The 21,501-nt window shown below is 41.8% G+C and overlaps 1 protein-coding gene and 1 long non-coding RNA gene across 6 annotated transcripts in view; one reads left to right on the top strand and one right to left on the bottom strand.

Annotated features, from left to right (window-relative positions):
• Positions 1–21,501, bottom strand: part of LOC137518602 (poly(rC)-binding protein 3-like) — a 1,088,021-nt gene that overhangs the window by 348,166 nt on the left and 718,354 nt on the right. The window lies entirely within an intron of this gene.
• LOC137518604 (uncharacterized) overlaps positions 16,722–21,501 on the top strand; it is a 98,672-nt gene continuing 93,892 nt past the window's right edge. Inside the window, exon 1 of the long non-coding RNA XR_011020857.1 lies at positions 16,722–16,807. This is a non-coding gene — a long non-coding RNA (uncharacterized lncRNA). The remainder of the gene's footprint in view (positions 16,808–21,501) is intronic.

The following is a 21,501-nucleotide window of genomic DNA, read 5'->3' as shown; positions in this document are numbered from 1 at the left end:
GCTAGAAAGCATTTCCATGATGTATCACTTCAGTTCAGTTTGTTTGATAAATGCAAATCATTCCTTTATGTCCCTGAAAAGCCAAGCCTACATCTAGAGCTGCTGGTGTGCAGTGTGCCTATGCCTATGGCTCCTTTTCGTCCCTTACAAACTCCTATTGGTTCTGGTTTGCTGGGAGTCAAGAAAAATCTTGTATAACAAAGGTGTTTTTTCTGTTCATTAATAGCATTATCAATGAGATGCCAACCGGTCTGACAGCATGCAAAGAGGCTTTGCATTTACGCCTGTATGACTCTTATCATACAGTCCACAGGTATAATTGTCAGGCACAAGTGTATAACTTACATGTATTTCCATAGCCATTGCAGACCATTGGGCTTCTGATGAATGGCAACACTTGATGGGAAAAGTATAGAACATGCTTACAAAAGCATTTGACTTGTGTGTCTATTTGTTTTGTAACTTTGTATGGCACTGAAAACATTATTCTCATATCTATGGATTTGTTTTAATGTTGAGGAGACCATTTGTTGTAGGTTTGAAAGTAAAAAGGTTGTCCTATTCTTGGATTTGGGAATTCATCTCCTCAATATTTATTGGTCTTCTGTTTCACATTTTTAGATTCATAATGTGCCAAATGTTAGCAGTGAGAGACAGGTCTGGACTGCCGGCAGCTCAGTTTAGCACACAGCCATATTTACTGTGGAATGATGCTGTTGTAATAATTGCATTTTCTTGCTAAAATATGCAAAGAGTTTCCTGAAAAAATGTATTTGTATAACAATGTATTTAACACCAAAACCTTTATATATTGGTCAGCATTAAAGAGAATCTGTATTGTTAAAATCGCACAAAAGTAAACATACCAGTGCGTTAGGGGACATCTCCTATTACCCTCTGTCACAATTTCGCCGCTCTCCGCCGCATTAAAAGTGGTTAAAAACAGTTTTAAAAAGTTTGTTTATAAACAAACAAAATGGCCACCAAAACAGGAAGTAGGTTGATGTACAGCATGTCCACACATAGAAAATACATCCATACACAAGCAGGCTGTATACACCCTTCCTTTTGAATCTCAAGAGATCATTTGTGTGTTTCTTTCCCCCTGCAGCTATCTTCCACTGAAGTGTCAGGCTGTTTCTTCCTGCAGAGTGCAGACAGCTCTGCCTGTATGCAATTCCTCAGTATGTGAAAGCCCAGCCAGCTCAGAGGAGGATTTATCCAGCTTGTAAAAGATAAGAGAGAAGAGAGAAGCTGCCCTAATCTAAATAATACACAGGCAGTGTGCAGAGAGGGGCCTGGAGGGGGGAGATGCATCACAGAACCACAACACTGAAGAACTTGGCAGCCTTCCAGACACAGGCTGACAAGTCTGACAAGAGAGAGATAAGTTGATGTATTACAGAGATGGTGATAGTAGAACGAGCTGCAGTAAGCCAGAACACATTAGAATAGCTTTTGGAACTTGTAGGATGATAAAAATGATCTTTAAAGAGACTCCGTAACAAAAATTGCATCCTGTTTTTTATCATCCTACAAGTTCCAAAAGCTATTCTAATGTGTTCTGGCTTACTGCAGCACTTTCTACTATCACAGTCTCTGTAATAAATCAATGTATCTTTCCCCTGTCAGACTTGTCAGCCTGTGTCTGGAAGGCTGCCAAGTTCTTCAGTGATGTGGTTCTGCTATGACCTCCCCCCTCCAGGCCCCTCTATGCACACTGCCTGTGTATTATTTAGATTAGGGCAGCTTCTCTCTGCTCTCTTATCTTTTACAAGCTGGATAAATCGTCCTCTGAGCTGGCTGGGCTTTTTACATACTGAGGAATTACAGACAAGGGCAAAGCTGTTTGCAGGACGAAACGAGCAGCCTGAAACTTCAGTGCATGAGAACTGCAGGCGGAAAGAAACACACAAATGATCTCTTGAGATTCAAAAGGAAGGGTGTATACAGCCTGCTTGTTTATGGATGTATTTTCTATGTGTGGACATACTGTACATCAACCTACTTCCTGTTTTGGTGGCCATTTTGTTTGTTTATAAACAAACTTTTTAAAACTGTTTTTAACCACTTTTAAATGGCGAGGAGCAGTGAAATTGTGTCAGAGGGTAATAGGAGATGTCCCCTAACGCACTGGTATGTTTACTTTTGTGCGATTTTAACAATACAGATTCTCTTTAAGGCTCGGTTCATACTTAGCTAGGCAAGTAGAATTTCTAATGTGTTGTACCCACTCTGGAAGTCCGCTGAAGTATTCACATGGTCTGTGGAGCAGAAGAATACCTGCATCATATATTGGATGTATGGTTACACATTTGTTATCCATCATAAGATCAAGCAGGTTTGATATGGGTTGTTGTCCCAGCTGTGCAAGTTACCTGCACCATGTGCACAACAGGATGCTTTTCCACGTTTCCATAGTTCATCTTAATGACTTTGGGCCCAACAAAACTAGCAGTGTTTCCAGATGGTTTTATTTTTGTACAGTAGCATTTTAACATGCATGTGTGGATGAAGTGATAAACTAGGTTTCCGGACAATTAATTTTACAAAGTTTTTGAGCTCCAGAAAGTGATTCCAACAGGGATGGTCGTAGTCAGCCAACTTCGCTACGCTGGAACTACGCGTATTTTTATGCAAATACGCTTCGCAATCTACGGCTATGTAATTAGAAACTTCACTACGTTTGCATTTCGTAGACTACGTATTAAGTTACGCAAGCTTCGCGTAGTGCGAAGCGTAGTTGATGTGACCGCTTACGCCCTTATGTGGAAAAATTTCCGCAATAATCTTCAATCTATTTGCAAATATAAACTAATATAAGCGTACATTCCACCTTCCAATGCGGAATTGTATGCGTATAAAAGGGCAATAATATTTCTGCGCATGCGCAATGATCCATATAGATGCAGTTACCGCACGTGTAGTTGACTTCGCAATACATACGTCATCTACGCGTAGCAGGCGAAGCTTCGCAAAGCGGGACTACGACTACGTGGAAAGGCGTACGTGTAGTTCTTAAACTTCGTCTACGAACTACGATGCGTAGTTGCGTACTACGACGCGTAGATTCGCGCTGGCGTAGTTTACGAGCAACCCTGGATTCCAATTACAGTGAACATGGCTATCCAATATTGACTATTGGCTTTGCCTCTTGCATACAGATATTCCTAGTTTCTCTAATAAATATAGTCTTTATTTTACACTACATACCTTGATAAAAGGCACACCAAATATTTGATGTTGCCATTTTAAAAAAGGATAAAAATTTGCATAATGGTGAGGAGGAGCTGTTTTAAAGGACATCCGAGGTGAAAATAAATGAGAAAAACAATTGTATCCTCCTTCTCCTAAAAATTACTTTTTTTTGTCATCCATTCCACAGTTTTATTTTATATTTAAATTTAGTTTTTAAGTTTTTGCAGCTTCATTGTCTTTGCTCAATGACACCTTCATTGAAGTATGCCAGAGCTCAAATCTATGAATTACTTAACACTTTCCTGCTCTCAGAAGCTATTTACTGACAGGAAAGTGTTTTATGGCTTTAATTACTTATCAGTGAGGGCTATGTTATAGTCTGACCCAGACCGACCCGGTCACGACCCGGACAGAAACTGTCACTTGCATACCTGATTTTTTACTTTTTCAGGCATAGAAGAAAAAAAAGGAGCACAGCCTAGTTATTTGTGTGCTAGGCACTGTACACAGGGCCGTCCCGCCCATGAGGCGGGGTGAAACTTTTGCCTCAGGCGGCACTTCTGGGGGGGCGGCACCCGCCCGTCCTTGAGTGTGGGGGGCCGCCCGAGCTGGAGGGGATAGCGGGCAGGAAGGGGGTATTGGCCTAGTGGCGGGGAGGGGGGTCGGACCCCCCCCCTCCCTCGCCTGGGTCCCCCGTCCTCCGCTCCCTTCCAGCTTTAAAAGGTTAGACAGTCCTTACATGCCGCTCTCCAGTCCTCGCCCACCGGCCGCCTTATTCAATGCCTGCACGCAGCGCTGCAACTTGACAGCAGCTGCTGCGTGCATAGGCGGCGGGGGGGCGGAGCGATTGTCTCTGCAGCCCGCTGGAGATCTGAGGCTCTGACCACGTGGGCGTCCGCCCGGGTGCACTTATCCGGCGAAATTATCCTGCCTGTGTGATCGGGGGACAGAGAGGAGGACAAGTTGTCCTGGTGCAGCCCAGCCAGGTAGGAAGAAGCTCCGCCCCGCCGACCCCTGGCTGCCCATTAAGATAGTCAATGTGTTTTGAAGTGACAGGCTGGGAGGGGGCGGAGGCAACAGTAGGACACGGGAGATAGCCCTGGCTGGCTGCACTGTCTGTATAGTTACAGCTCTGCCCCGCCCCCCCCCCCGTGTTTGTGTAGTGTTGGGGGTCTTGAAGCTGTCTGCACACGTGTGTGACAGACAGAGACAGTGCCAGTGTGTATGTGTCACAGTGCCCCCTGGCCCCTGGTGGTCCCCTGGAATTGAGAGTGAGACCAACTTGCTGTGGCACTCAGCCAGTGACACAGACCAGAGAGAGGCAGAAATCCACAGTAAGTGACACTGTTCTTTAGCATGCATCATGCATGTCATGTCATAATTAGAGATGGCCTGAACCGTTCGCCGGGCGAATCTCCCTGTGCCCTGTACTACTTCCGGGTCGGAGAAGTACGCCTGTACTGGCCCGGTGGTGCACGTCCTAGATTGCGCTCCTGTTGCCAGGCACTCTCTGTGCATGAGCGTGACGTCACTTATGACATCACGCACATGCGCAGAAAGTGCCCGGCAACAGGAGCGCGATCTAGGACGCGCGCTAGCGCAGGCGTACTACTCCGGGTCATAGCGACCCGGAAGTAGTACAGGGCACAGGGAGACTGAGATGTTCGCCGGCAAACGGTTCGGGAACTGTTCGCAACATCTATAGTCATAATTGGTAGGACTCTTTCACAGTAGAGCCCTTTTTAAGCATGGAGACTTTGCGTTGACGAAGATAAAATGAAAGTCTATAGACTTTCATTTTACCTATCACACCTGGCGCTGCGTTTCGATGCGTTGCGGTACGACGCACCCGGGAGCATTGTATCGCCGGAAATTGGCGGTTTCCCGTCGGGTTAATGAATTACTACCGCCGCTACTCAGCGTCGCACCGCAGATTCCCGACGACACGCCGCAGCCTATTCAACGCGTGCAGGAAACGGCTCCTGCACATGCGTTGTCTCCTCAGATATGATTGCTCATAATGGCTGTACCATCATGGCCTGGCCATCAAATTACATGCCTTCTGCCTACAGACAGTACAGTCAGCCATTATGAGCCATTAAAGCGGACCTGAAAATTAAAAAAAAGTGTTTCACTAACCTGGGGACAGCCATCCGGTCCTGTGCTGGTCCTCCACGGTCCACCATTCTCCGTTCTCCCGCCGCCAGCTAGTTTTGGTCCAGTCGACTTGTAAGTTGATGGAATACTGCGCCTGCGCGGCCCTGCCATACGTAGCCTTGTTCGCCTACCCGTCCGCAATAGCAGCCTGCGCCTTTGCAGGACACTAGTGCAGACAGAAACGCGAGCAAAGATACACGTGGCCAGAGCTGCGCAGGTGCAGTGGCCTGTTGGGGACACAAACTAGCGCGCAGTGGGGAACGGAGGATCGTTGAGGACTGGCGCGGAACAGGATGGCTGCAAGGGGCTGGCAGGAGGGGGGCGATTTCTTCAAAGTTTGCCTCAGCAAAAAGTCTAGGGCCGGGCCTGACTGTACATACACATGTCTTATCTCATCATGTCACATGTCACCTCGGATGTCCTTTAACCACTTCAGCCTTTAGTGTTTTTTCACCTTATGCATAAGAACAATTTTCACCTCCCATTCATTCACCAATAACTTTATCACTAATTATCACAATGAAATAATCTATATCTTGTTTTTCCGCCACCAATCAGGCTTTCTTTGGGTGGTACATTTTGCTAAGAAATATTTTATTCTAGATGCATTTTAACGGGAATATTAAGAGAAAAATTGAAAAACAATCATGATTTGTCAGTTTTCGGCCGTTACAGCTTTAAAATAATACATGCAACCATAATTAAAACCCACGTATTTTATTTGCCCATTTGTCCCAGCTATTACACCATTTAAATGATGTCCCTATTACATTGTATGGTGCCAATATTTTATTTGGAAATAAAGGTGCATTTTTTTCAGTTTTGCGTCCATCACTTTTTACAAGCTTATAATTTAAAAAATATTAGTAATTTAACGTCTTGACATGCATATTAAAAAGTTCAGATCCTTAGGTAACTATTTTCCTGTAAGCGTACTTACAGGAAGTGAAGAGGGGATGTGTAACAGAACAATTGCGGCTTCTCCATAGAAGCCAGTGATCGTTCTAAAGGACTTAGATCAATGAATAGGAACTGCTTTCCCATTCATTGATCTCTGAGCTAACGGGCAGCCTACACACCCCAGCGGTTCCGGCACTGCGACCCTGGCGGCTCCGTTTTCTCATGGATGTAGCTCCTACGTCCAGCATGCATATTTGGACGTAGGAGCTACGTCCTGAAGGCTAAAGTGGTTAAGCAGTTTTTGGGAATAGTATAAAATAGAAAATACAAATCCTTTAGTTTACAATTTATAATTTCATTATGGAATTGCTAAGTGGGCCTGTATGTTGAAAGTGCATCTATGTCTACATTTCTTTAGCCTTTTTTGAGAAAAGTCAGAGAAATGAAATAGCTTTTCTTTTGTAGAATGAGCCTCACATGGCTTCAGTTTAGAAAATAGCCATCATTTGGTCTGTTACCCAACACCCCCCCTTATTTAACCTATTTTGGTTCCTGGACGTAGAAACTACGTCCAGGAACCATGCACGCTACCGCGCGCTCCCGCGCGCTCCTGGCCCGCGGTTCGTTAGCGAGGCAGTCAGTGTATCGGCTATGGTGCCCGATCACTGATTCCTCTCCCCCGCTGAAAAAGCGACAGCTTCTCTCGGAAGCTTTGCTTTTTCTGGCTGTAACGTACCCCATACGTCGCTCTAAGCATGTGTTACGCTTAGAGTGACGTCATGTAAACAAACTCATGCCCGTCTTGTGGCCAAAAAGTAAAACTACAACTAAAAGTAAAAAAAAATAAAATTCAAACACACATTTACATTATAAATCACTTGTTTACATCCCACCCTCCCAAAACTACCCAAATAAAATGTTTAATATAAAAAAAAAAAAAAACATTACAATAATAAAAAAAACCATGTAAATATTTACATAGGGGTCTAAACTTTTTAAATATCAATGTAAAGATGAAATACTTCTATATTTTTTTTTATTTTAAACTTGTAAATAGTGATAGATGCAAAACGGGAAAAATGCACCTTTATTTCCAAATAAAATATTGTTGCCATACATTGTGATAGGGACATAATTTTAACGGTGTAATAACCGGGACATATGGGCAAATACAACACGTGAGTTTTAATTATGGAGGCATATATTATTTTAAAACTATAATGGCTGAAAACTGAGAAATAATGAATTTTTTCCATTTTTTTCTTATTCTTCCTGTTAAAATACATTTACAGTAAAGTGGCTCTTAGCAAAATGTACCCCCCAAAGAAAGCCTAATTGGTGGCGGAAAAAACAAGATATAGATCAGTTCATTGTGATAAGTAGTGATAAAGTTATAGGCTAATGAATGGGAGGTGAACATTTCTCAAGTGAAAACGACGGAACGCAAATGGGTTAAATATTGGCAGTGGGCAAAAAAAGATACCAAATCTTCTTTGTAGACGTAAAGATAGCAAGCTACAGAAAAGATGGATTTCAAAGTAAGTTTCTATCACAGTAATAAAAAAAATAGAGCTTCAGACTTCTAAATTTGCTGTATAAAAATAGGTATGAGCGAGTAAATTCTGCAGAGTTCCGAAATGAAACTCAGAATTTCCTGAATTTCAAAGTTTGGATTCGAATTCCTAGCTTTGGCCAATCATAGACCATAGCTGGGAATGCGAGAGCAAGAGCCAATCTGAGGTTCTAGTAATAGAACCATGGAAAATTATCACAGGCTATCCCACCACTGTGGTATATAATGAGTCATAGCCTCAGTGTGGGTTCAGTTTAGATGGAGAGAGATAAGAGAGAGAGTTATGCCTCATACTCATGAGGCACATTTGTGGCCTGTCGCTAGCACACGGGAGCGTGTGCGCGACAGGCCAGCGACAGCTCGTCGCCAGGTCCCTCCGCATACACACAGCGAAGGGACCTGGCAACTTGTGGCGAAAGCTGTCGCTGTTGCTCCTCCCCCGCCGGAAGCCCAAGGTATTTACTGCTTGTTGCTGTCGCTAGTCCGCATACCCACGCGGACTAGCGACAGTTGCGGCGGAGTTGCGGCGGCGACTGTCGCCAGGCAATTGACAGCGTCAACTGAATTAACGTGGTTTTTTGCGCTCCTCACTGACCAGTATTCCCACCAAATTAATTTAACCAGCAATGGATCGCTATACTCTGGGGGGTATCACCACCCTACTTAATTTGGTTATTTGCACAAAAGTACACAAGCATAGCGCTCAACATTAACTTGTAGCAAGGGATTCACCTCTCAGAGGTTCTTAATGCAGTCTTAAACCAACCTAAACCATATACAAATGTCCCAATATTACCACACTGTACAGACACATCAATCTGCACAGTGGCAAACGTTCATACAGTCCACAGATTCCAGTTGATTCCAAACTGTGTTTCTACAAGATGCCAGAATACTCTTACCATCAAGAATGGCTGATTGATTGACAGATCAGCAACAGCGTTTATGGATGATATAACATGATGCTTGACTTTATACGATCTCCACACCTCCTGTATATCACTCAGAAAAAGGGATACAATAACATAGCGTGATCCTGATTTCAAAAAAGTCCCAAACAATCACCTCCAGTGCTAAGTGTGTGTTTCCCCACACCACAGTGATAGATAGGCAAGATGTACGCTCACCAGCTGCTATTGCTGATCCTCTGCTGACCAGCTGTAAGCGTTTGTTTGAGCTCTGAGCCTTCAATTCGGTACTGCACCTTGAAACTCAAAGACAGGCCAACCATAGCATAATTCCGTTTAATATTGTAAAAGAATAAAACAATGTTGCACTCACATGAAGTTATAAAACAATGCGCATATTCATAAAACCAGGACGTCCTCTCTGCCGCCGTTCATCCAGCGTCTCCGCACTCCGCGCCTGAGACCCCGCCCTACCGGTTTCGTCAGCAATGACTCATCAGGGGCATGTCCTCAGGTCGGGCGCGGGGACGCTTTAACCTTCTGTCTATGCAAATACCTGGACTGTGAACGGCCGTAATCTCGCGGCTTTTCGTATCCCTAGCAGAACTCCGGCATCATGGCGTCTAACTGCAGACGTCTTATGTAGCCACATACTAATGCTGGCTAGCGTTCAATCGCTAGGACAGAACGCCCTGCTACAGCCCATGTGTTAATTCTCTGGGGCCTAGATACCTCTATCTAGCCCAAACAAATTCGCATAATCATTTGCCGTTTCTACTATACAGTATTATACTTAAAACACCTATATATCACATACATTGCCCCTATATGGAACATATAAAACGTAATGACCTAAAATACTATAACATTGCTAAAACGCCCAGTGATTAAGCTACCCCCACCCCCACTACTGGGAAAGCTTCAGGCTTTGTCCAATTGCGGCTGAAGAACTTAAATGTGCCCTGCACCCCTACATCAAAAATGCTCATTAGTATTAATATTGGATAATCATTTCCCAATTACCACAATAATAATATAGTGTAAACCGACCCAATATACATTACCTCCCCATATTTATAACATATAAGAATCACAGAGTGACAAAAATGCCCCATTGCACCCCACCAATTACTAATTTACCATTATTGATCCCACCCCTTACATTTTAGCTCATTCTCCCATAAACCTTCAATGTTTAGCACAGGGCATCTGTATCTCCCTGCGACCCCCCTTTATACACACCATCCACATTCTATCATTCCTACCTCAACATTAATCGGGACCGATCATAAGTTCTCTGATAACTACTTGCAATTACAGTACCTCGTGAACTCTATATATCTGTTTGCATTTAAAGTGCCTCAGTGATAAATTGCCTCAATCCCCACCCATACTATTAATTCCTATGTCAGCCAACCCCTATTACAATACGTGTGATTGAGTTTATATTTAAATTTTAAAGCTCCCTACTAACTTTATCTACCTACCCAAACTCATCCTAATCATCTGATATGAAACAATTTAAGTCTAGATCCACGTTCAATCCATTTGGGTTCATAGTTTTCATTGTGTAGATCCACTTAGTCTCCATTTTGGAGATCTCACGGATCTTGTGGCATCCCCGCCATCTGGTGGTTAATTTTTGAATCGCACTGAAGTGCATGACCGCCGGATTTGATCCATGCACCTCTGCGAAATGTTTGGAAACACTGTGGCCCACTAGACCTTTTTCAATGTTTTTAACGTGTTCGTTTATCCTTGTTTTTAGCATCCTTTTTGTACGTCCAATATATTGAAGGCCACAGGGACACCAAATGATGTACACCACATGGGTACTACCACATGTGATAAATTCTTTTATCGGGAACTCTTTGCCAGTGACCATTGATGTATTTGATTTGGATTTCTTAGTTTGAGCCACTAGGCAAGGGTTACAATTCCTGCAGGGATAGAAACCTTTCTGTCCCCATAAGTCAGTTTGATTCTTCACCTTAGGTTCATCTATACAGGTTTTGACCAAACTTTTTTGTAGGTTACCTGCTCTTCTATAAATAAATTTAGGACATCTGGGAATTTTGTCACCCAACACCGGGTCATTTTGCAACAATCTCCAGTGTCGTTTAATGACTTTCTCCACTTCCCCGTGTTGAGCATTATAATCAAAACACAGAGCGAAATCATATTGGTCATTCACATCCTTTCTTGGACAGTCCCTAAGCATATCTGACCTATCATAATTTTTAATGACATTAATTTCTTGTCTTAAGGGGCCTTCTTGGTAGCCTTTATCCACAAACCTTCTTAATAGCATCCCAGCTGGGATGCTATTAAGAAGGTTTGTGGATAAAGGCTACCAAGAAGGCCCCTTAAGACAAGAAATTAATGTCATTAAAAATTATGATAGGTCAGATATGCTTAGGGACTGTCCAAGAAAGGATGTGAATGACCAATATGATTTCGCTCTGTGTTTTGATTATAATGCTCAACACGGGGAAGTGGAGAAAGTCATTAAACGACACTGGAGATTGTTGCAAAATGACCCGGTGTTGGGTGACAAAATTCCCAGATGTCCTAAATTTATTTATAGAAGAGCAGGTAACCTACAAAAAAGTTTGGTCAAAACCTGTATAGATGAACCTAAGGTGAAGAATCAAACTGACTTATGGGGACAGAAAGGTTTCTATCCCTGCAGGAATTGTAACCCTTGCCTAGTGGCTCAAACTAAGAAATCCAAATCAAATACATCAATGGTCACTGGCAAAGAGTTCCCGATAAAAGAATTTATCACATGTGGTAGTACCCATGTGGTGTACATCATTTGGTGTCCCTGTGGCCTTCAATATATTGGACGTACAAAAAGGATGCTAAAAACAAGGATAAACGAACACGTTAAAAACATTGAAAAAGGTCTAGTGGGCCACAGTGTTTCCAAACATTTCGCAGAGGTGCATGGATCAAATCCGGCGGTCATGCACTTCAGTGCGATTCAAAAATTAACCACCAGATGGCGGGGATGCCACAAGATCCGTGAGATCTCCAAAATGGAGACTAAGTGGATCTACACAATGAAAACTATGAACCCAAATGGATTGAACGTGGATCTAGACTTAAATTGTTTCATATCAGATGATTAGGATGAGTTTGGGTAGGTAGATAAAGTTAGTAGGGAGCTTTAAAATTTAAATATAAACTCAATCACACGTATTGTAATAGGGGTTGGCTGACATAGGAATTAATAGTATGGGTGGGGATTGAGGCAATTTATCACTGAGGCACTTTAAATGCAAACAGATATATAGAGTTCACGAGGTACTGTAATTGCAAGTAGTTATCAGAGAACTTATGATCGGTCCCGATTAATGTTGAGGTAGGAATGATAGAATGTGGATGGTGTGTATAAAGGGGGGTCGCAGGGAGATACAGATGCCCTGTGCTAAACATTGAAGGTTTATGGGAGAATGAGCTAAAATGTAAGGGGTGGGATCAATAATGGTAAATTAGTAATTGGTGGGGTGCAATGGGGCATTTTTGTCACTCTGTGATTCTTATATGTTATAAATATGGGGAGGTAATGTATATTGGGTCGGTTTACACTATATTATTATTGTGGTAATTGGGAAATGATTATCCAATATTAATACTAATGAGCATTTTTGATGTAGGGGTGCAGGGCACATTTAAGTTCTTCAGCCGCAATTGGACAAAGCCTGAAGCTTTCCCAGTAGTGGGGGTGGGGGTAGCTTAATCACTGGGCGTTTTAGCAATGTTATAGTATTTTAGGTCATTACGTTTTATATGTTCCATATAGGGGCAATGTATGTGATATATTGGTGTTTTAAGTATAATACTGTATAGTAGAAACGGCAAATGATTATGCGAATTTGTTTGGGCTAGATAGAGGTATCTAGGCCCCAGAGAATTAACACATGGGCTGTAGCAGGGCGTTCTGTCCTAGCGATTGAACGCTAGCCAGCATTAGTATGTGGCTACATAAGACGTCTGCAGTTAGACGCCATGATGCCGGAGTTCTGCTAGGGATACGAAAAGCCGCGAGATTACGGCCGTTCACAGTCCAGGTATTTGCATAGACAGAAGGTTAAAGCGTCCCCGCGCCCGACCTGAGGACATGCCCCTGATGAGTCATTGCTGACGAAACCGGTAGGGCGGGGTCTCAGGCGCGGAGTGCGGAGACGCTGGATGAACGGCGGCAGAGAGGACGTCCTGGTTTTATGAATATGCGCATTGTTTTATAACTTCATGTGAGTGCAACATTGTTTTATTCTTTTACAATATTAAACGGAATTATGCTATGGTTGGCCTGTCTTTGAGTTTCAAGGTGCAGTACCGAATTGAAGGCTCAGAGCTCAAACAAACGCTTACAGCTGGTCAGCAGAGGATCAGCAATAGCAGCTGGTGAGCGTACATCTTGCCTATCTATCACTGTGGTGTGGGGAAACACACACTTAGCACTGGAGGTGATTGTTTGGGACTTTTTTGAAATCAGGATCACGCTATGTTATTGTATCCCTTTTTCTGAGTGATATACAGGAGGTGTGGAGATCGTATAAAGTCAAGCATCATGTTATATCATCCATAAACGCTGTTGCTGATCTGTCAATCAATCAGCCATTCTTGATGGTAAGAGTATTCTGGCATCTTGTAGAAACACAGTTTGGAATCAACTGGAATCTGTGGACTGTATGAACGTTTGCCACTGTGCAGATTGATGTGTCTGTACAGTGTGGTAATATTGGGACATTTGTATATGGTTTAGGTTGGTTTAAGACTGCATTAAGAACCTCTGAGAGGTGAATCCCTTGCTACAAGTTAATGTTGAGCGCTATGCTTGTGTACTTTTGTGCAAATAACCAAATTGACAGCGTCAATTGCCTGGCGACATCAGCGACGAGTGACGGTTCGGGGTGCGCGCACGTGCAACATCGCATACTCACAGGCACAGGCGAGACACTCCGCATCACGTGGTCCCGCCGGCCAATCAGCGGCCGCCAGTGCAGTGAATATTAAGTAGCCATGTGCGCGGCTACTGTAGCTGGCTCTCCCCGCCTCCTCTCACCCCCCACTGCGCATGTGCAAACAGTCTAACGCGGCTATAGCCGCTCTAACGCTGTAGCATGCTGCACTTTCCGAACAACGTGCAGCGTTACATGTAACGCAACGTGGGCTGTGTGAACAGCCCACTTGTGTTACATTGCTGTGCGTTGGGGGAGCATTACAGGCGCACGTTAGTAACGTCTTAGTGTGTAAGCAGCCTAAAGCAAATGCGTTTTTACTGTAAAACCTTACCCAAATCAGAACAGCAAAACTGGTGTACAGTAATGTTTTTACTGCCATAGAACACGCAGTACGCTACAGTCACAGAATTATAATAATTTTCCTAATTGTCCCTATCTCATATTTTTATGAATATGGTCACAAAATGATGTTTTGGCAAACTCAGTATAACTTATAATGAGAAGTACCACAAATTATTAGACATTCTTTTATTGAAGTGTGGTTATTGTGCTGCTTTTAACACTTTCTGTTACTGAAGGATAACAGGTGATCTTCCTTGGCCTAAATGCCTAATCTAACTGGATGTTTATTCACGATGTGTGACACAGAAACTACTGAAGCCAAAATATTAACATGACAGCCAGGCTGCTGGCATTTTTTTTAGAATGATGTAAGCAATGGCTTTCTATTTCTATTGTTCTTGATTTAATTTCAGAAACCTGTAGGCACAAATCCTCCACTGCCTTGAAAAGCTGCCTATTGACCCATGAATAGGGACAGCAGTATGATGCTGTAAAATGCCGGTTCCTTATCTTCATGCATACTGACAGGTGTGATAGTTTCCTAAATCTCTGCAGGTTCCAATAAATCGTAATTAATGAAAATGGTTCATATCAGAAACAACTCTAATATAATTTAATTTGCAGCCATGAATTCTTCTTCTAGTGACAATAGGGGGTACAGCGACTGGCACTACGGCGGCACTCAAAATATATCACAGCTTGCAAAACAGAGGGGTGTAGATTCCACCAGGTATCCGCACATGTACAGCACAGCGTGCTCAGGATCAAGAGAAAAAAGGAAATCAAGCTCATTCACAACATAGATATATGAAGATCCGGCACTGCTTCTAGCTTTAAAAAGAGCTTTATTGCCAGCGGCTCTTTCAATATGCAAAAAAGTTTCCAACAAGTTTCCAACAAGGTAATCAAAAGATATTCATGCGGTAAAAATATGCAAGGTGCACATACCCGTTGTGGTTAGTGAAGGTTGTGGGGCATGGTGGTAGGCGGGCCGTTCCTACCACCATGCCCCACAACCTTCACTAACCACAACGGGTATGTGCACCTTGCATATTTTTACCGCATGAATATCTTTTGATTACCTTGTTGGAAACTTGTTGGAAACTTTTTTGCATATTGAAAGAGCCGCTGGCAATAAAGCTCTTTTTAAAGCTAGAAGCAGTGCCGGATCTTCATGAATTCTTCTTCTGTCTGGCTATCGTATTTGTCCCTTTATAATGCAATTAATGATAGTATTACACTCCAAGGCACAATATCAATATTTTTTGATTCTGTAGGATTGAGTGGAACAATTAGTAAATTGGATACAAACAGTGAAAGGTGGTATATACAGTTAGGCGGAGACAATTATAGGTGACATAGACTTCAATATTGTAGCTTATAGGCAACAATCAGTGGCTATTGCAACAAAAGTACTCTAACAGGATAGCTACCAGTATCTCTCAATTGCCACATCTCACCCTAGAAGGTATACAAGTATAGATAAGGCATTGATAGGAGAGCCATGTGCTACCAATATACAAAATTTATTGAACCATGATATAGCAATGAAAAAACACCAATATATAACCCCCCCCATACAGATAAAAGCACAATCAATGCATAGAGGCCTCTAGCATGTGATAGTCCCTGGCGGGAGTGCACTCCTATTCCAAGACTAATCAAAATCTTCAGGCCCAATTGATTGATATATCTATGCTATTGATGGACATCCAGACAGGTTTGCAAGCATGCCAGTTGCCAACTCAACCCTGTGTGCTATTGATAGTGCACTCCTCTGGGTAAAGATATAACCTCCCTAACGTGATCATTACTGACACATATGTAGAATGTCAAACCTCTCAGCTGGCATAAAAGCAGAAGAAAAGGTATCATGCAATTGGTTATGCAGAGTCTCTCCTGTGAAACAACATTTGCTTTGAAGGACACTTTATGTCTGATACTCTTACCACTCCCATTAGGGACTTCAGCGGCGTTCACATTCAGGATGACGTCTGCTCGATTGCTTGATCACGGGCGAGCTACAAAAACTCAAGCCCAAGTACTGCCTAGGTGTACTGCCAGCAGCAAACTGGAGAGTGCGTGGTTCTGCACATCCTGACAGACACAATTGGGGGTGGGGACATAGATATCCCAGCGGCTAACTGGTGAGCACATGGCTCTGCACATCTGCACCTCCTGGGGGGGCATAGAGGTTCCGGTGGCGACCTGGCAAGCGCATGTCTCTGCACATCCTGGCGGGGACACTGAGGGGGGGGGGTAAGTCCACATGGCTATGCTCATCCTCAAGGGGACACTTGGGGGGGCATAGATGTACCAGCGGACGAACTGTTAAGCTTTCACAGCAGTGCACTAAATCCTAAAGGGGGCACTCGGGCAGGATATAGACATCGCAACGGTGAACTGGTAAGGAAAAAGGTTGCCAAAGGGGCTGCAACATTGTGCCTGGGAGGTGCATTTCCTGCCTTCGGCTTATATTAAAGTAAACCCATTTTTCCAGGTTTTGTAGTTAAAAGTTGGGAGTTTAGCTTATACTCCATAAATATATATATATATATATATATATATATATATATATATATATATATATATATATATATGCACAGAGGAAGATACTGGTTGCTTGGCAGTTGGAAACAGACACACTGCACACAGACAGTAAACTGTCAGGACCTAGGTACTGACCTCACACTGTGGTAAGATTTTCACCACAATATCGGCCATACAGACCCCCTTGATGATCTGTTCAAGAAAAGGTAAAGATTTCTCATGGGAAACGTTACTGATTGGGATGAAGTTCAATCCTTGGTTACAGTTCCTCTTTAAGCTCCATGCCCTGGTAAAAAACCCATGCCTAACACCAGTGTCAAAATCAACAAAGCTGCCAGCAACCTTCAGTAACAAGCTCTGCAGCGCAATGTGTAGCGATATAGTGAGTAGAGATTGGCAGAAAGTGGCCGTGCACGTCTACATGTACATGCACGCCCTCATGAGGCACCCACGGGGGTACTGTGATTTTTTCTCCTGCAAAACAGATCATAGAAAATTGATGTTGTAAGATGTCCATTTTTCAGGAAGTGAGATAATAACAATAATTAAATATAATTACTCAACCATTATACAGCATTATCAGTCAACTTGCATAAGAAACTATGCTGAAAGCTCGAGTACACCAAAGAGTGAAGTGTATGTTCTAAATTTCAGGGTAGTGTAAGAATTCTAGAAAAGAAGAAGGCAAGACTCTCCAATAAAGTTTGCTAAAATTCTAGCAACATGTTTAATAGACATCCGTTTTTCATTTGAGGCCTCAAGTTTCATTAAAATTTTTAAGAACTTCACAGGTCTTCTGGACTGCTTTATCTGCGTTACTGAAAACAGCAGTAACAGCCATCTGAAATATTTAAAGACTGGCTTCATCTGCACAGATTTACACACACTGCTTACTTGTTCTAATCCATCACAGCTCCCAATTCTTAAGCTCAGTTATTGGTTTTGTTTTTTCATTTCACCAAAAGAATGACTTTTTGATACGTATTCCCACACAGTGTCTAAGCATCTGAGAGATGAATAATAATGACATTGTCACTGTGATTGTAGACAGTTATATTTATATGCACAGAGTTTCTTTATGCAATGGTTTGTTCTGCCATACCCGGGATGCCAGACAAATACTGATTTACTTTATTCACAATTAAGACATTGTCCAGCTTAATTCTTCGAATGCCATTTAGAAGAATTTATGAGCATTTTATGAATTTGCTTTTATAGGCATCTGTGGTTAGACTGCACATTTATTTGAAAGCTGATCCTTTTTTTTTTTACAGATTTTTATGGACAATATATTTCTTGTTTCTTGACTCACAGTTAGGCTTATTTATTAAAGCAATGTGCAAAGTAGAATAATCTATAGCAGTCCTTCTAATCTGGTCGCTGGTAAGTAAAATCCTACTGGCTGCTATTGACTAATGGGTCGTGCACACTATCATTTCTATGCCTTATTAGGTAAGCTTAAATGTGAATACTTGGCTCACAAATGAATGTAATATTATTACAACAACACATTATAATTACCAGCCTGAAGAAAGAACCATGATGATCATGGTGCTTAGAATATAATAAAGCTCAATAAGACTAAGGGGGCATAGTTATAAGAATCATACATGGGCTGTTTTGTACATCAATGAGCAGTGGGGCACTTCAGAATGGACATTTTTATTCATTTATATCAAAAATAAAAGTGCCTGACATAGAGACATAGCAGGGATGAGGATCAGCAGCAATCAGAAACAATCCTTCAAAACTATCCACCGCTAGTATTACCGGTATGTTATGAAAACTTCTTGCTGCAAATGACAATGATCACACAAATGTTACAGTAGCTGCCCTACAATTTGGTAACCCCCGCAATGGACTGATATGATCCAGGTTAATATGTTAATTTATTAATTATATTTACATTTTGAGAGGCAGAAGTGTATTGGGACATAACAAATTGTTAGAAGGCGTATCGCTTTACATATGCTTTGAAAACTTTTACAGCTTTCATTGGTTGCCAAAATGATTCATTGTAATTATCAATCTTTTTAATGCCTCTCTATATTTTAACCATTTTGATTTCCTTGTTAAATATGTGTCATTTCCAAAGGTAATAACAAGCAGCAGGCTGGTTGACATCTAATGTATTTTTGTTTTTGTGGTGCCAGAAAAAAGTAAACTGACAGCCTGTTGCTTTTGCCTGGATACCATGCAAGTGTTCTATAACATATGTTCTTCTGATGGGGAAAATGTTGCATTTTTCCACATATGAATACGCACTGTGAGAATAAATCCATGTGTGGAAAAAATGTTTATGTTTACTTCCCCTGCAAGGCGAAATGAGACCTAAAGCAAAAGGAAAAAAAGGAAAAAAAATATTGTCATTTAACCTAGCTATGCACCTACTCATGCAGCTAACACAATGTCCAACTTTTCATTACCCAAGCAATAACACATACTGTACAAGCGTATAGGGCCTCATTTACTGACCCATTCCCAGTGATTCCCAAATAGAGATGTCATAAGGGACTGGATTTCTTAAAAAAAATCTGCTATTAATGCTCTAGGGTTTTCCTCTCTCACCAGAAGTTTAGCTTTATTAAAGAAGAACTTCAAACTGTGGTCATATGCACAAGACTGCAGTCACACAACTGACAATGTTCCAATATGACCTTCAAACTGCAAGACGATGCATGACCATGCACATGTACTGTTATGGAAAAGTATACAAGCGCCTTTACTATTAGTAATATAAAAAGTAAACAACTACCTGTTCATTACTATAGTTAAAACAGATATCACAGAAGTTTGAAGCCATAATTGGTTATGTGAAAACTGATTACCTCACATAAATAAATAAAATTAAGTTTTTAAAATATATATTTTTATGTTGACATGCATGTAGATTTAGACAAAGGGCTACACTGAGAATAATAAAAAGGGAGCTTGCTGTATATGCAAAGCAAATGAAAAAGAAAGTATTTTTCCAATGGTGCCAGCACACTGCAATGGCTTCAGCTCTGTGCAATGGTGTAAACATCTTATCACAACCATGCACCTCTGCTAACTGATTTTACTCTGTGGAATAATTCAGCCCCCTGAATCCTAGTTTCCTATGCCGCAATACTAAGTTCTATAGCTGTGTTACAAAAGACATGCTGAGGGATAGGCATAGGTCAGTTTGAGAAATATAGGATGAATTCCAAGTGAGTCAAACTCAATATATACCTGAATACACTAATTAGTGTATTCAGGTATATATTATAAAGGACCCATTTGTAAAAAAAAAGGTGTGTCTGCATTGTATTACTGTTCTACAATATTTAATAATGTATATTTCAGGCAAGTATAGGGGTATGGTAATAACAAATAAAAACATACAGGGTTACTCGAACACTTTCCATTAAGGCTAATCCTCAATACAACAGGAAGGGAGCTATCAAACACATTTGAGATACAAAAAGTATTTATTATACTAAATTACCCTGTGCACAAGCTCACTGCAATAAAATGGTAATATAAAAAGTGGACCTGCCCCCCCCCCCCCCCCCCTTCTCCAAACAGCCTTTGCAGCTTTAAATATCATAGGAAACAAAGCAACATGAGCTTGTACACATAAGAGAGGTGGTTAACAAAAACTGCACATATTCACAGAGCTTTTTCATATGCTGTATGTGGCACAGCACAAACTAAACATTGTCCATTACAAGCATGCACATTCTGCATAGGGCCCGATTTACTAAGGCATTTCCGAATATCTTTTGATAAAGCTTCTCCAAACATCCTCGCTTGTGATATCAAGAGTGATCTAGCAAACCTGGGCTGGATAAAAAAAAAATGAATAAACTGCTGGCAGGCAGCAGGGGTTAGTTTAGGGTATGTAGTGTGGCTGAAGGGGAGCAGGGGTTAGTATAGGGTAGTTACTGTAGCTGGAAGGCAGCAGGGGTTAGTTTAGGGTAGTTACTGTTGCTGGAGGGCAGCAGGGGATAGTATACCGTAGCTAGTGGGGCAGCAGGGGTTAATGAGGGGTAGTTAGTGTAGCTGGGTGGGCAGCAGTGGCTAGTGTAGCTGGGCACTGGGCTGTGTAGCTTAGATAGAGACAGTTTAGGGGGAAAGGGTCCACAAGATGCCCCTGCACCATGGACGCACCAGATTTAGAATATGTATATTTTTTCCTGATTTATGTCCTCCAAACCTGGGTGTGTATTATGGTCCAGAGCGTCTATGGTCTGAAAAATATGGTACTTGGAGATGACTTAGTAAATCAAGCCTATACTATTCCAAGTTAAGAGCTATTGCTGTATGATGCTAGAATGTAGAATGAATCCTTAGATGTTGCAACTAAATGTAGGTTCATTGAATAGGCCTCAACCAATCATCCACCTTTACATTCAAAGTTCTTGGCTAGCAGCAAATAATTGAGATGAAAGCCATGCGCCTTGCAACTGTATGTTCTATGCATTGTTTGTTGCATCATGAAATATGTTGACACTATACAAATCTATAGTAGTAGTAGTAATAATAATAATAATAATAATAATAATAATAATAATATAGACATATTAGCACCTACAGTCATGATTTATCTGGAACTAGAACGTGTTACTGATAGCTCAAATAAGTTTGGGAGGGCTGTTTTCCATATTGTCCAGTTTTACCTCCTGACCCTCTCTTTCATATGAAATAGCAAGAAGTTTTGAATCAGGATGATACCATTTATTCACTGACTTAAAAGAACAAGAGTAAGCTTTCGGCTCTGCAGTCTTCGTCAGACTCAATTCTATTTCAGGGGTAATGCAATGCAGATTTCCAATGCATGTGTAAAATGGGCCTAAAGGACTAGATAGAAATGCTGTAAGGTGGATACACTTGTCAATATGTCAGCACATTACTATGGAAATACTGACCAATGCTC

This window comes from Hyperolius riggenbachi, chromosome 5 (assembly GCF_040937935.1).
Source record: "Hyperolius riggenbachi isolate aHypRig1 chromosome 5, aHypRig1.pri, whole genome shotgun sequence".
NCBI lineage: Eukaryota > Metazoa > Chordata > Amphibia > Anura > Hyperoliidae > Hyperolius > Hyperolius riggenbachi.
The sequence above is the reverse complement of the archived record's forward strand: the minus strand, read 5'-3'. Positions and strand labels throughout refer to the sequence as shown.